The following is a 17960-nucleotide window of genomic DNA, read 5'->3' on the forward strand; positions in this document are numbered from 1 at the left end:
ATTTTTTTTTATTGTTTAAAGTATTACATATGAGATACCCATATTTTTATACTAGCTGCTTTCTACTCTCAAACTTGAATTAAAAGAAAAGTAATGTTTATATGTCATCTTGTTAAGGAGACAGCAATAATTATAAATTCTTTTCCTCTTTCAGAATCTTTTAAACAAAAAATGCCTTACTTTCTGGAAAATTCCATCCTATATAATAAAGAGGGAATATGCAAATTCAATGTCACTCTGCCACAAAGATGGTGGCACCCACAGCAGAGGTGGGGGGGGGTTTCCATAACACAAGATGGCTGCACCCATAGCAGAGGCGAGATTTCTGTAACACAAGATGGCTGCACCCACAGTGGAGGCCGTGTTCCCGTAACGAGCCTTAATGAGCAATCAGCAGGGACCTCAGGCACCGGGCCAGGGGACCTGAGGCTGTGCCCCCTGCCCAGCAGGGCTTGACAAGGGTGGGACCAGCCAGGTCTGGATCTAGCCTAATGGGGCGGGGGGGCGGCAGGGTCTGGGTCTCATGCGATTTTGAGGCACACATGGGTGGGCAGGGACTTCACTCTGGGTCCCGTGGTGCACCCTAGACTCTGACAGGAGGAAGATTTTCATATACATTTTACTAATTTTCTTTCATCTCTGATACTTCTATTATAGAGAAAGGGCAAATAGCAATATTAAAATATTTCCTCTAATGAACTCCCTTTTAATGTGCATGAATTTCATGCACCGTGCCACTATGAACTATATGCTATAATGCTGAAACATTTCATGCACCGGGCCATTATGAAGTAATGCTATAATGCTGAAACATTATTCAAAATAAAATAGTTCATAAAAATGTTTATGAGACATACGCAGATAATTCTTAATCTCTGTAAGCTAGAGCTCTCTATTCCCCCTTTTTAAAATGTTGTTCAGGGTAATGAAGTACTGTTTTTCAGTTACTTGGAGAGGAGCAGATGTGACTGGGCCTCCTGAGATCATGATTTCTTGTGCTAATATGATGCTGCTTATGTGAGGGACTATGTTAACAGTAGATGTAAAGGTTTGGTACTGGTTCTCTGAACTGTATTTGAGAGAATTATAGCAAAGGCTAAAAATCAATTCATTTTTGCATTCCTCTTATTTTTTTGTTTCCTTCCACTGTTCCTATACAGCTGAATTCTTGGGTTCTCTCTCCTCTCTGTTCCTTTCCAACCTTGCCTTCTGTTTCTCCTTTAACACTGCTCTTCTCTAGGAAAATAGGACACTGAGAGATATATAACTTCAAACAGCCATCAGGGAGTAGGTCCTAATCATCCCAGTACTCAGTAAGCCATGTCTGAAGTCTCAACCTTTACTCTGGGTTTAATAGGATAAAGCAAGCTGTGGAATAGGAATTGGGAAATGTGGCTCTACTGATAAGGAAACTTTCTCAGAAACTGAATTAGCAGCAGTTCACCAGATTTACTTCTAGTGTTACATTGCTATTCTAGTGCCTATTTTATCCTGTGGCTTCTATGGACATATCACGTAGGATAATGATCCTCCATCTATTTGCACAGGTGCAAGAAAAAAAATAAGGCCCTAAAATGTACACACAGACTCACACATACACATATGCATGCCAAGCATACTAAATTATAGAAAAGAACCATTCATCAATAAAGTAAATGTTATGAAGTCCTGTGACTCATCATTCAAGATTTACTCATAGCACAAATTAAAAAGTAATTTTGAATAAAGTTGGCAGATTGGACCAGAAGCATACATCTAAGCCATCCAGGAAGTGTAGCTGCACAGTAAAATTATGGGAACAGCTGCTATGTAGGTGTCACACATAGGTTGCCTCTATAGATGCTAATGATGGCAAAACTAATTAGCAGATTAGAAATTTCCAGAAATCAGGGGCATCTAGTATAAGAATCGCTAAAATTGAATATTATTTTGCCTAATAGTATTCTTTGTTCACCTAAGGATATATGGAGTAAGCATGTTTTGTGTGTAAACATCTGCTTCAGGAGAATATGCATCGCTCAGTTGCCAAATGACATAGGCATTGGGGCACTTTGTACACCCGGGAAAACTTTAGATCTGTGGCACTGCTGAATTTCCAACCATGGACTAAAACTTTAATCAAGTGCTTTTCTTTTAAATAAAATAAACATAGTTTATAAAGTGAACTGTTGAACAGTTTAATGTAGAAGAAAGCATTTCAAATGATATTTAATTTAAATGTAAATGTGGACTATGAGTTATGAAAGAGAATGTGGCTTTTCATATTCTTGTTTTTCTAACCCCTGGGATCAAAGTCAACTTTTGAACTTGCAAAGTGAGCTTCTAAACTTTAATCTTACTGTTAGGATTTAAGTTCTTTATTTTCACTGCTAACAGACAAACGCTACCGAAAGCTTTATCTGCAACATAAGTTTCCTGTGAAGACAGGGGCACTGAATTAACAGGAGAATGGGGAGGACTCTGGAACATTTAGGTCATGGCTTTGGAATCGGAGCTCTCAGCAGTTTCATGCTTTGTGGATAATTAAAATCAATACAAAATAATTAAACGGAAGAATCCCCAGTTACTTAATCCAGTCCCCTGTCTCCAAGAGAAACCAGCTCTACTCTCTATGAACCTCCACGTGGACGTTCTGGTTCTATGAGAGAAATGGAAACCCTGGATTCACTTTCTGCACTTACTAAGAACATTGCATGCAAATGTATCTTGGTAACAGGTGTTCAGAAAGAGGTCATTGTTTTTATAAGCATGATATAAGCATCATACAATGGTCTTCTACATTCCCAAGATTAACAATGGGAGGCAGTAATGGCCAAAATTGTACTCATTTTTCATATTATATTGACAGAGATTTTAGCATTTCTGATAGTGTCCCATCTACTAAGTGGTTTTGTCATTTTTAGGATCTCTTATGTCATGTCTCAAAAGACCATATCAAGTACAACTTCCTCCATGAAACCTTACTAAACTCAATACCCATTTATTTTATTTTATTTTTGGTTCCTTTATTTAGTAAGGCTTAAGGATATATACATAAATGTATAATATAGATATAAATTACCGTATAAAGTAGCATTTGCCATCCTTCCACCTTGAGAAGTCCCCAGAGCCCAACACAACACTACTTAATCATTAATCAGCAAATGCTAGTTCATATATACATAGTTGAAACTAAATTTATTTATTGTCTGTCCGCAGGAGAAATAAGGGCAACCATCAGAAATGTTGAGTCTCCTGACTGATTTTAATTCTTTATTCCAACATTATGTTTTCTCTGATTTATTCTAAGGCTCCCTTTTTATTTTATACAGGTCAATTGTAAGAACAAAGTAAACAAATATTTATAAGTTTTATTAATGTTCTACTTTATTAAAGTAAAACTTAATATGATGAAGTTAGTGTACAAAAAAAGATTTTGGATGGTCCCTTGGAATTCAATTTTACTTTTTAGGAATATTTTTCCTAAAAAAAGGGGGGGGGGCTATGATTCTTAAAGTTCTGTAAAGCAGTAGAATTCAAAAACTCTAAAATAGTGTGTCAAGTTACATTGGTGGATTAGTCCAAGGATACCTGAAAGTTTTAGGCAAACTCTCTTTGAAAAATAAAAGAACTTTTAATCAATATTCAACATTGGGCTACCATATACAACTACATCCTATTCAGACCCATAATATCTTCTTTAATCCTGTCATATTTGACTACTGGTCAAAATATAAGATTTCTATTAGAGGAAATATTTTCAATTAAGTATCATCTACAACCAACTGCCTTTAAAATCTCCTTCTATATTCTGTGACCTACATTTCTTCCAAAATTATTCCTTCTTTCTCCTCCAGCTAATTAGCACCCAGTTACTTCACTTGACAAGATAAAGAGGCAACCCAAGTGCAGCCTGTTGATTGTATTATACCTGGGAGGGAGCGGGGAGGGGAGAGCTGCTAGTGTGGATGACATTCTCAGTTCCCATTGCCACTTGAAAACCATTGCTTTCCTCTCATGCAAAACTCTTCCTCTACAAACACATCTGAGCACTGTCTACTCATCATTGAAGACACTGGAATCTGGCTTATTCTCTTCCTTTTGACTCCAGTTTCAAGCACCCATTTGTACAACTTCAGCCTCTTTATAAAGGACTCATCATTTATCTCAACATCTTTCATCGACACTCCACTCAACCAACATTATCGAAGCTCAGGTCCAAAGAAATAAATGAATTTTCATTTTAGTCCTTATGAGAATCAGTCTTTCTCTACTTTCAGCATTGATGCCCTTCAATCCTATAATTATCAAACTGATCTTCCCAAAACACTACATGAATTTATGTAACCATTGTCATATGTTGAGTCTTCTCATTCTGGTATTCAAAGATCATCAAAATTGGTTCTTAACCTGTCTCTAGACATATTCTATTACTTGTAAAATATTATAATTAATCTAACGGTTCTCCAAATATGCCTTATTTTCCAGTCTCCATGATATTTTCATGGCCTCTCTCCTATCCTCCCCAGCCAAACAAACAAAAACAACAACAAAAACAAAAAACCTCTCCTTTAGGATTCAAATTATCAGGTATTCTATGACCTCTAAATATGAAAGTGTCCACGTCCATCTCAGAAGTTACACAGAATTGTGTCCTACAGTTTGAAACTATTTCTTTGTTTTGTGGTTAACTAGTATGTATTTTATCTAAGTCTCCTTAACTACTTACTAGGTAGACACAGCTTGCTGTGTAAAATATGGCATTATTAATTCAGCATTTGCCTCTAATTAGATCTAACTTTCTATTCTGCTTAACAATAGTCATATAATGTGCAATTCAAGAATGTCGGTTAATATGTTGTCTTAAATTTTGTATGCAGTCTATAAAATTATCAGAAAAAACTGACCAGGACTATCTATATTTATTTTTTCCACATTATTCTTTGTGTAGTGGCATAAAAATAGTAGGTATTTAATAAGTATTCATAAATATTCATTGAATAAGAAGGAGGTAAGCCCCAGCCGGTGTTGCTCAGTGGTTGGATGTCATCCAATGAACTGAGGGGTTGTAGGTTTGATTTCAGGTCAGAGCACATGCCTGGGTTTTGGGCTCAATTCCTAATGGGGGGCATGCAGGAGGCAGCTGACCAATGTTTCACTCTTACATCCATGTTTTTCTCTCTCTAAAAATCAAGAACAATTTTTTTCAAAAGGAAGTGAATAGTTACTAAATATTTTAGAAAGAAATGATTTACTATCTATTGTACACAGCACAATAATTTTAAAGGAGTTAGTAATCCACTTAAGAATATAGTTCTCAGTCATTTACCACTTCTTTTTATCATATCTATAATTGGGTTTTCCCAATGAACTCTATCTTCCAAGTCACATTGTAGCCTATGACAAATAATAAAACTAGTATAAAAATCATGGCATGCCAGGTTTGGAAAAACAGACTTTTAAGTTTTGGTGACAAGTTATACAATGTTACAGTGCAATAGTTTATTTGAAAAGACTTTGTAAAACCTCTCAATTATCCCTCATCTTTTGGTTCTTGTGCCTTCTTAGATGTTTCTCTAATAAAACTCCATAGAATTGACTGTTATTCACCAGTAACAAAGCTCCATCTTCTTTGAACCTCATAATAAGTCAGATGTTATAAATTCTTCCTGTTGAACTGGTTACCTATAGAATTTTGCATATATAGAGATTTTTCTTCAAATGATGGTATCTTGTAAACATGACAAGTTATATCTTGCAGAAGCCCATATCTTTTTTAGGTTTACACATTAATAAGAAACATTGAAAAACAGTTTATTTTTATAGAGAGTTCATAATTTTAAGAGTCTCTGAAAAATGACATATACCAACAGATGCTTAATTTTTAGTGTAGCCCAAATATATCCTATGCCCAGGGAACATTTTTTAAAAATATTTTAAAAATAGTTATCTTGGAAAATGCCATTTCCCCACTCACCCCATGTGTAGTACAGGTAGGCTTTGTTTGCAATTAAAGGATGAATTTCATTTGTCTTTACAGACTAAGTAAACGATAGAAATATTTTTACTAAATAAGTTATTACAAACAGCATCGTTGTACTTAAAAATTGAAAATTAGCTACTAACTCAGCCTTGGGACTTTAATTTTATTTGTGTACTATGTGTTATTCGCAAGTGGACTTCATTATAGGCTTGTTTATCTTGGCTTGTTTGATTTATTCTATTTTAAGGCTCCTTTTTATCTTATAGAGGTCAAATATCATAAGAACAAAGTAAAGCAAATATTTTCTAAGTTCCATTAATTTCTACTTTCTTCAAGTAAGACTTGCAAATATAACAACAAAATTCCTGAAAACATTTTAGCTGATCCACACCCTCTTAAAGAATTGTTTAAAAGATAGGTTATTTTCTTTACTGCAATAAATAAAAGATTATTGTGATCAAAATGTGAAAGAAGTGAAATTAATTTGTACTCAATATGCAAAGTAAATAAAATTAACTTGTAATAAATCCAAAACAATAATGATTCTTATTTTTAATCATCTTACCTTATTTATATAAGTATTTCTATTTTTCTAAAGATAATTTTGGAGAAATTGTGTTTTTTGGCTAAAATTTTATTTTCATAAACACACATATGTTGTTGACAGTTTTGCCCCCTTTATAACTGAAATTAATTTCCAGTAAGCAGAAGTACTTGAGATTAAAATAGAATAATTTTGAAGCAAAAGTGGTTTCCTCCCCCTTTTAGATTTGGGACATGATTCATCATTTGAAACTTAAAATTCCCAAAAATATGCTGCAGAGACAAATTGTACTCAATTAAAATTTTTTTCAAATTTATCTTTACTGTAAAAAGTATCACAGATGTCCCCTTTTTACTTTACCCATTGACCCCATCCACCCTGCACCCACCCTTCCCAGCCCTTCACCACACTATTATCTGTGTCCATGGGTTATACATATATGCATATAAGCTTCCTGGTTAATCTCTCCCCACTCATCCCTCACCCCTGCCTTCCCTCTGAGACTCATCAGTCTTTTCCATGCTTCTATAGCTTTGGATCTATTTTGTTCATCAGTTTATGTTGTTCATTAGATTCCACATATGAGTGAGATCATGTGACACTTGTCTTTCTCTGACTGGCTTATTTTGCTTAGCATAATACTCTCCAGGTCTCTCCATGCTGCTCAAAGGGTAAAGGTCCTTCTTTTCCACTGCTGCGCAGTATTCCATGGTGTAAATGTACCACAGCTTTTTTACCCACTCAGCTATTGATGGGCACTTGGGCTGTTTCCAGATCTTAGCTATTGTAAGTTGTGCTGCTATGAACATAGTTTCATATATTCTTTCTGATTAATGTTTCAGGTTATTAGGACTCTAAAATAAATTTTTTTTTAAAATTTTCTGGTTTTTAGACATCAAAGTGAAAACATGTGTGGAAAGTGACGACTTCACTCACCTCACCCCCACATTACTTCTCCTTCGTTGATAAATTCTTAGGATAGCAAGTTAAAACTATTGTATAGCCACAGATATGTATAGAACAGAAAGGGATTTGGAAATAATACAGTGATCTAGCGGTTGGATTTGTTTCAGAATAAGGGACTCTTTCATATAATATGCATATACTATCCATATGTGTATATACATACGTATTTATACATAGCTAACATATATTATGTAGGGTTTTTTTTCTTTGTAGGGTTGCACAGTTTCTAAATATTCAATGAGGTACTTAGGCAAATGTTACCAAGCCAGACCTCTCTCCTCTGTTAGGAATGAGATCAGGAGTGCTCATGTGAAACACATGGAATGATCAATCTTTGGTGCTAATATAGTCCCACTAGCTCTTTGCTTCACTAATCATGTGGGTTGGGGCAGTATAAGTCAAATAACACAGATCCAACAATATTAATGTGAAATCACTCATGTTGTACGGAGAGAGTACAGGGTGGAGAATTGTGCTCAGCCTGCCCCTGTCCGGCCCTTTGTCCACACTCTCACGGCCAGCATGCCTCCCAGGTCCCACCTAAAACAAGGCAGCACTTCTTGGCTTTACCACTTTTTTGAATATACCTTAGCCTTGTAGGAAAAGATCTGAGGAGGAATAAAAGGAGTTAAAAATAAGCAGTTTAATCTTTAATGTCACTATCTCCTTAAATCGTTCAGAGAAAAAGCACAGCTCTTTTTTTTTTTTTCCTCCTAAAGAGTAATATCTATGAGAAATTTTAGGATATAACTCAGGTAGATAATGTTACAGTAGATTTATATGTATCTAATAAAGAATTCTGTATATTTATATGTTAGGGAATACTAACATTAGAAACGCTTTCATTTTTATTTCAGCACAATGTTCTTTTAAAAATATTTACAATCTGGGTGGGCTCCATCTGGAGCACTCCCACGCCCCTTCTCAGGCATGAATCTTTTACTTCCTCCTAATCTCTGAGAGTCTCACGAGACTTGCAACCAGGGGAGCAATGGGCAGCAGTTCCACCCAGGCTTAGCCCCTGATCCTGCCTCCAGGGCCCCCTTTTCTCTGACTTCCCAGTGAGCTATAGCAGCCCCGCCTTGACTCACTGTTGTCCTATAATGTTTCTAGGGAGTCAAAGCAGAGCCCCCCTCGGCTCTCTCCTGTTGCTTCTTCTACCCTAAGGCCTTTATTTTACTGTCCCCAGCTCTAATAAACAACTCTCAAAATAAATTAAAAAATTAATATATTAAAAAATATTTCTCCCCAAATTATCTCTTTTACAAGGAGGGAACAAATTTATTCAATCCATAAGAGTTTGCTGGGCATCTGGTATAAACCAGGACATCTCCTAACTGGAGATAAAGCAGGAAACAGGAAAGGCAAAGTTCTGCCCTCAGGAGCTTATAACCCAGTAATACTTAATAGATCAAAGCATGTATTTATCAGTCCAGGAGCTACTCTTTAAAACTACTAGAATTATTAATTCTATATTGCCCATAAAATCTTACATTGAATATCTAATAAATATTTGTTTGGTGATACATTTAGTCACCAATTTAAAGGGCCAATGAAGATAACTTTTTCCTAAAATATCTGAGCTTTGGAGTGAACAAACAAAAGCACTGGATTTCATCAGAAGGCAGCATAGAAATAGTTGTTGTAAGTCTGCCTCTTAGTATAAAGGACATGAGAATTATTTTACATCTATTTTGAAAAAACAACTTTATAAGTTTTGTTTTCCAACTTTTTAGATGACATTTAAATCGTTTGTTAATGCATTTGATGGAGTACAACCTAAGGCGGGGGTGGGGAAACTTTTTTCTGCCAAGGGCCAATTGGTTATTTATAATATCATTCGGGCCATACAAAATTATCAACTTAAAAGTTAGCCTGCTATATTTGGCCAAACATTTAATTAACTCACCCTTAATGCCTCGGCAGGGCCAGACCAAATGATTTCCTAGACCTTATTCGGCCCGCAGGCCAGACATTCCCCAGCCCTGAAGGGCTTTTGGATTTTGTTTTACTCTTCCTGAAAGATTTGCAGCTGCTTTCCTCCACCAGCTTGGTTTCATCCTCTTCTCCCCTGGAGCCCTCCTCTCCTGGCGTATGGGCAAAAGTTATGGCTTCGGAATTAACCTTCATCAGGTGCTTTAGATGGTGAGGTCCTGGGTACTGACCAATTCCTTAGCCTCTCACTGGGCACAACTGGGCAAAATGAAAATATACCAAAAGGTAGAAAGAGGGAGGTATTTTTCATTGGAAACTTTTCACTGGTGAAGCCCTTTTCTTGGAGGAAACATCACTCATATTTAGATGAAATGACATATCATAACCTGGAATGGGAAGCCCAGTGGCTGGTGAATTGGGGCTTTTCTGAGAAAGAAGCCAAACGATTTAAGTTAGAGTCATGGACTCTTCACACAGGCTGTCAGATTCAACCAGATGAAACAGTGCCTCACAACCGTTTGGCTCTAGAAAAGAAAAACAGATTCACTTAGGAGGAAATGGCTGGTATGAGATGAAAAAATTGAAACAGGTACTAAAACTGCTACTTCATGCTGCTAATATTCTCAGTGCCCACAGGCCACAGAAGGGCTGGAAATAGCTCGTGTAGCTTTGGAGGATGATGAGGATTTTGTTTGCTTGGTTTATGTTTCTACAGTTTATTCAAATTATCATTGTTCTTTATAATTCGGGTTGGTTTCATTGGTTTAGAAAAGCTTGGGCCTGCTGCAAGGGGAACCATCTAAAAAATGATATACTAGTAATTTAAGGAAGCTGAGTCTCTATAAAACTACGTTAGGGTTAGATATAACTAAGTTATATAAACCAGTCTCTTAAACATCTTAATAAATACTTAATTTTAATCTAATAAAATGTCCCCATCATCCAGTAGTGTTTCAAAATATCAGCTCTAAATTTTCAAGTTCACTTTTTTTTCCAGAGTTTTGAAAGAAGCATAGAAATACTGTATGTAATAAAACAAGGATACATTTAACTGTGGTGATAGAAAATGACACAAATAAAATGCAGATTATTTTAACTATTTAATTAAAAATACAGCAAGCACCATTTCTCAGATAATTTTTTTAAAATATATTTTATTGATTTTTTTACAGAGAGGAAGGGAGAGGGATAGAGAGCTAGAAACATCGATGAGAGAGAAACATTGACCAGCCGCCTCCCGCACACCCCCCACCGGGGACGTGCCCGCAACCAATGCACATGCCCCTGACCGGAATCGAACCCGGGATCCCTCAGTCCGCAGACCGAGGCTCTATCCACTGAGCCAAACCGGTTTCGGCTCTCAGATAATTTTTAAAGTCAATATTAGTATAACTCACTTTATTAAAAGCTCTCAAAATGAGAGAATTAGTCATGGGATAACATTTTCTGCAATTAATGACATATTTAATTTTCTTATGTAGTCATATATCTATCTTTACTCCTAATCAAAATATAATTTAGCGAATTTATTATTCCATCTAGAAATTAACAGCTGGCTTGTAAGAAACACTTATGTCAGGTTAATTACTGCCTTTTTAAAATTTTATAATATACTAGGACAGAAAGTTAATGATGCTCACTGTATTTAGCATAGTTCATAACCTATATTTTAATGAAAATATACTGTTATTAACAATACACATTCTAGAGATATACACCAATTTCTGCTCCTTTTGTGTCTGTTTATATAATTCTATAAAATTAAGCCAGGCTAATTCTATTTATTAATTTAGGCATCACAGAGTAACATATGCATTCACTATATTCATGGGTATATAGGAGTATATGAATTTAAATCTACCCAAGACATAAAAAGTAGTGTTGTCTTACAGTTTCTCAACATCCTAATCTGGTCAAGCATTCATGTTGCTTTTTTCTTATCACAGATATATGAGCATCTTTAAATAGACTGCACATGTTTGCGTTTTAAGTAGTATCCCTTCCCTTCATGCTCACTGTGCAAAAGTGATGTAAACACCTGCATATTGTCCTTGGAGAGATGCACTGATATTAAATGTATGATATCTTCAGCACTGGTGTCTCAAATGTAAGTCTGTTACACAAACTAAGTTAAATCCCTTTTTGCTGTAGTAAAAAGTAGGGTCTCTTACATTATAGTACCTCAATTGTAAAATCCCAAGTTCTCTTTCTTTCCTCAGTCCCATTGAATTTGGTGGTTGTCTTTATCCCAGTAGCTAGTGATTGGCTATAGGACTTCTCCAAACCAAGGACTACAGTAATAGGAAAGACATGGTATATCCCTGGGCTCACATGGAAACAGTTATAGACATAAAATACTAGAAAGATTGTCATAATAGTTTTACTGTAGGAGATAATTTTGGAAATATGGAATTGCTATAGAATATATGTTATATGAATAGTCAAGATGTCTATATTACTAATTTATGTGAATAAAGTTTATTATTTTCATAAAATATTACCAGCTAATATCTGCATATATATGATAATGAGTCAAACATGTCCACTGGTCTCAAGATAATTCTGAGTTTAGAAGGGTGAGTTGTCACAAAATAATACAGCTGAGTTTTAAAAACCTTAAATAATACCCAGTTTGAGAGGCTTCAATCACAACACCATTTCATTTATAAATCACTTTTAGGTGTCTGTATTCTAGAGATTGCTTGACAGTGATGGGTGTTTCTGAGTCATTGCTAGAGAAAACGTCTAAGATGGGATATAGCAGAAAGAAGTTCCTCTAGAAGAAGAGAATTAATAGGAACTAGCTTTGGAAATTTATTTCTAAGTGAGGAAATACAGCAGGCTTTCAAATCTCACTTTTTGGCATATGCCTCACATTGAAAAGGAAGCATAAGAGAAAAACAGAGGCACGGGAGAGATTAGTAAGGTGGTTTCCTCTCATTAGCCCAAAAAGACAAAGGGGAAACTGGGCAACCAAGATTACACTGAATTATCTGAACTATAAAAACCCTTGGCATATGAATTTGCCTCTAATTAATTAGGAACAGAGTTGATGTAAATTAATATTATAATCAATGTACTTAGCAGCAAATAATATTTTTCTTCAAAAGCCACTAATGTTTTAACATTTTTCTGTCACATCATAACTCTAAAAAAAAAAAAATTGAAAACAAAGAAATTAAAGCCTCCCCAGAATTATACCCCTTTAAAGTAACTATAATTGGTGTCCCCTTTCCCCCTCCCTACTTGGGAGTCCGTTCTGTGGGACTCTTCCCCCTCCTCACGTGGGAGTCTGTACTTGTTCTTCAATAAATCTCCACCTATGCTATAAAAAAAAAAGTAACTATAATTTCAGGTTGGTGTGACTCCTTTCAGGCTTCTAATAGTATATAAATGTATACTTTTACATTAATTTTTTTGTTTGTTTTTTATTGATTTTTTTTTAAATGGCGAGGTAGAGAGAGAAGCATCAATGTGAGAGTGAAACATTGATCTGTACGCTCCCTACTGGGTGGGGATCAAGCCCACCACCCTGGCATGTGCCCCGACTGGAATCAAACCAGCAACCCTTTGGCTGAGCCACACCAGCCAGGGCAACATTAATGGGTTTTTGTGTAATACTATTCTGAAGATTACATTTTTATGCAATCATTTAAAGATATAAGATAACTAGAGGCCAGGTGCACAGATTCGTACACCAGTGGGGTCCCTTGGCCTGGCGTGTGACATCCCCCGAGGGGTCCCAGATTGCGAGAGGGCGCATGCCGGGCCAAGGGACCACACCAGTGTACCATCGATCGGAGCTGGGGAGGGCTGTGTCCAGCCCGTCTCACCCAGTCCTTATCTGCCAGACCCCAGCAGCAAGCTAACCTACTGGTCAGAGCGTCTGCCCCCTGGTGGTCAGTGTGCATCATAGCTACCAGTCGAATGGTCCAATGGTCGAATAGTCGAACAGTCACTTAGGCTTTTATATATATAAATATGTCAATACTTAGGTATAAACCTACTTTAAATTCATTGTCATTACATTATTTTGTTAAATGGATATACTATAACTCATTTAAGCAATCCCTTCCTGAAGTATATTCCTAATCCTATATAATAAAGAGGTAATATGCAAATTGTCATCACATCCTCACAAGATGGCTGCCTATGACCAAGCCGGCAGGGGGGTTAGTCAGGAATGACCAAATGACTGAACAGCAGGCCGCATGGGGCAACCACACTGGTGGGGGGGCTGTGAGGGATGACCAGGCCGGCAGGGGGGGGCAGTTGGGGGTGACCAGGCCAGTAGGGGGTCAGTTAGGGGCAACCAGGCCAGCAGGGGGGGCAGTATGGGGGTAAGGGGTGACCAGGCTGACCGGTGGGGGGGGCAGTAAGAAGCAACCAGGCCGACAGGGAGGGGATAGTTGGGGGCCACCTGAATGGCAGCGGGGGGCAGTTAGGGGCAATCAGGTCGGCACACAGAGGCAGTGAGGGGTGATCAGGCTGGCTGGGGGGCGAAGTTAGGGGCGACCAGGCAGGCAGGCAGGTGAGCGATTAGGAGCCAGCGGTCCAGGATTGTGAGAGGGATGTCCGACTGCCGGTTTAGGCCCGATCCCTGGGACCAGACCTAAATTGGCAGTTGGACATCCCCCAAGGGTCCCGGATTGGAGAGGGTGCAGGCTGGATTGAGGGGACCCCCTTTGTGCACGAATTTTGTGCACCGGGCCTCTAGTATGATAATATAAAAAATCATGTAATACACATATTTCTAATGGAATTCACATATGACAGTTTCTGATAAGCCCCAGTGATGAGAAGGGAGCAGGTTCATTAGAGTATATATAGACAAAGTGCCAGACACTTGTTAACATAGTGTTTCATGTAATCACAACCACATTTGGAAGTGAAAATTGTGGGTATAATTTACAACAAAGGATAATGTGTTTCAGAGAGGTTAAAAAGTTCATTGAAAGACACACATAGCTAGTAAATGACAAAGCTTATTCAAAAGCAGTGATGTTTGAATGATTCTTTGTCTTGCCATGCAACAAACTGTGAGCACGATACTTCAAGTGTGTGCCTGGTATAATTAGATCTGCCTTTTGAGTCATATGGTTTGACTCTCAAATTGGTTTCTTTAACCACAAACCCCTGATTTCATTTTTTTTTAATATTATTTTTTATCTCTTTTTTTAAATTTTTTTTTTATTGATTTTTTACAGAGAGGAAGGGAGAGGGATAGAGAGCTAGAAACGTCGATGAGAGAGAAACATCGACCAGTTGCCTCCTGCACACCCCCTACCGGGGATGTGCCCACAACCAAGGTACATGCCCTTGACTGGAATCGAACCTGGGACCTTCCAGTCTGCAGGCCGATGCTCTATCCACTGAGCAAAACCAGTTTCAGCCCCTGATTTCATTTTTAAGAGAATTCTTGAACAAAACCATGCCATGCTATTTTCCCCCTAACATCCGTAACAGGAAACCTGGTTGCTCAGAACAAAATGGAGTAGCCATTGCACTATCATCAAGAGCCAACTTCTCAAGAAGAGAATGATGGGTTTCTTTATCTTTACATTTTAAATACAAAGCAACATCACACCCATACATATCAACAGATAGTGTTTGATGTCCAATACATTTTTATATTATGTGGGAGGTATTTGGTTTGCATGGGAAATGAAGCAATCCTCTACATAAATGGACAATATACTTCCTCTAGTAAATAGTTAAGTCCAAACTTTCAACATGTATTAACTCTTTCCCCTAGTTTAATATAATCCCATTGTTTTCATAATAAAGACTCACATCTATCTTTTTACAAAACAGAGATCTTTATTTTGGACAAAATATTTTTCATCATCTCCTAATTGTCTAGGTGTCAATTATAATTTGCTGAATGTATGCTGAGCTCTAGAGATATAAAAACAAATTAGCTATAGGATCTATGTTCTCAAGTAGCTACCCATGTAGTAGGTAGGAAAGGCATATGAGCAGGAGATTGATAGAAAATATAATACATGTTAAAGTGACAGCCCAGTGACAATTTTGTGTTTTAATACAGAAGACATGAGAAATACTGTTATTTAGGTTTTCAGGGCACTAATAATATGGGATTTAATAACATTAAAAATTTTAGAGTAATTATGATACTCCAAGGAAGGAGAAAGCTAGTTTAAAATACATTGTTTAATATGTGATATCATTTTATAATCATATAAACAAATAAAATGTCTAGTTAACATTAAAAAGATTATCTCGGTCTTTGTTCATTGCATAAGTCAGTGCAATGAACAAGTTAGTCAAACCATCATTTGGCATCATGTTTGTAAAGCCAGATGAAATAGCAGATTTTTTATTCACCTGAGTGGATGCTTTGCTGTAGTCTAGTCACAACCACCATGCAGCTCCTAGTGATTTGGCTACGAGAGTGCTTGCTGAAGCTTACGTGTCATTCAGGATGTCTCTAGCCTCTGCACTTCTGTCTGTTCTAATGACCACACTCAGCAAGCCCCAGCTTTCAAAGGAGACTCCACTAATTAGCTTAGTCGATAGAGCATCTGGTAACTGGTTGGTGGGATAAACAAAAAAGACTCCTGAAGTGAAGGATGGAAAAATGAATTCTCCAGGCCACAAAGACCAAAATGAAATTATCAGCATACAACCCAAAGCCATGAGAAGCCTGATCATTTACATTAGCATCGTCTTTAACATTGCCTGGCACCGAATCCTGGGCCCAAATGCAGATAATTGGAATTACATAATGCTCAGTGCTTCAGTTTGGCATGAGTTTCATAATATAATAAAACTTATCATTTGTGAGCCCATCTGATTTTTTTGAAAGAAGACTGAGAACAATTTGATCTGTCTTGCTACAGCAGACATGGATGCAGGTGGTTTAAAAACAACGCATTTAATCAGGCAGGGTTTTACTTAAACTACTTGATGATTCATCATCCAGCTTCTGCTCATTGTCACTTGCGCCTCTCTGAGCTATTCTTTATAGAATATTTAAGGAGCCTGGACTACATGTGCCTCTGTCTTGGGTTCTATTGTACTATAAATTATAGCTCCAATTTGTTTGAAATTCGGCATGGCCTGTCAGGATGCCATGACTCATGCTCTGTTCAGAGGAATACTGTATAGTAGTCATAACAAAAAGGACTGTTGTCACTACTAATTTATTGTTAATTCTGGAATATTCCTATACTACAGTTTTGTCAGGTTTCAGTACCATTAAATCATACTCCTACATTTTCTTATGTTCTTTTTTTAAAAAACAGGATAAATTCAGTCAATGGCTTAATAAACACTAGATTCTGGTCTCCTAAACAGCCCTTGCTGTCTGAGATTGCTCAGGACGACACCCCCTTTCTCCATTATGAAAACAGACCAGTGTTTATGGTATTCCCTAAGTAGAGACTGCCTGTACTTCTTGTCACATTCTATATTCTGAGGTGTTTCTTTTTCTCATAAACTGACTATCAAAAACAAAGCAAGTCATAATTGGATTAAAAAATGAAACGTTAACTTCAAATGACAAAAGCTTGAGGACAGAACTTTTTTCGTTGTCATCTTTAGCACTGAATAATTGCAATTAAATAGGTATTTAATGTAACACATAAGCTCCTTGAAAGCAGAATAGCATGTCTTCGTCATTGTACCCTCAGCATTTAACTATGCAGCAGCAAGGACACCAATCTTTAGAGACGCTGGAGTTGGTGCATAAATGAATGACTCTGGAAGACAGGTTACGTGGCTAGATCATCTGGATGCTGGAGAAAGTTAAAAACACTAGAAAAGTATGAGAATAGCACTGAACGATGTAGAGATGAGCTGAAAGGATATAGATGTATTCAGCCTAAGATCCCACCTCCATCTTAGTCCACTTGGGCTGCTGTTACAAATCACCAGATGGACAGCCTTCTCACTGTGTCCTCACAAGTTGGATGGGCCAGGGAGCCCGCTGCGGTCTCTGTTATAAGGGCACTAATCCCATCCACGCGGGCTCCACTTTCATGACCTAATCACCTATTCAAATGCCCTACCTCCTAACACATCAGATTGGGGGTTAGGTGTTTAAAATATGGATTTGGGGAGCACAGACATTCACTCTACAGCAACTTTAAAATGAACATCTCCTCAAAGCACATGTTGCTCATGTGCTGCTATTGCACCCAGTACATTGATTTGTTACGGCTCCTGAGGGTACATAGACGGGGTTTGTTGTTTTCATTTCCAGCACAGAGTGTGGTTCATTAATAAGTGCTCAGAGAGCATTTATGGATGACCTGAACCAGTGCATATACAGTGTCATCGTTAAATTCTTAAGTCCTGTCTGGTTTAAAGGCAGTTGAGGTGTTGTGTTGAGAATTTGTGCAAATTGTATAATTACACTAGAAGAAATGTCTCAAAGAATTTAAGCAATTTTTATTTTAAATCCTCACCCAAGGATATGTTTTAGAGAAAGGAAGGGAGAGAGAGAGAGAGAAACGTGGATTGGCTGCCTCCCATACACCTTCAACCTATGCCACTGACTGGGGATCCCAACCTAGGTATGTGCTCTGA

Source organism: Cnephaeus nilssonii (assembly GCF_951640355.1).
Source record: "Cnephaeus nilssonii genome assembly, chromosome: 6".
NCBI classification, from domain to species: Eukaryota; Metazoa; Chordata; class Mammalia; order Chiroptera; family Vespertilionidae; genus Cnephaeus; species Cnephaeus nilssonii.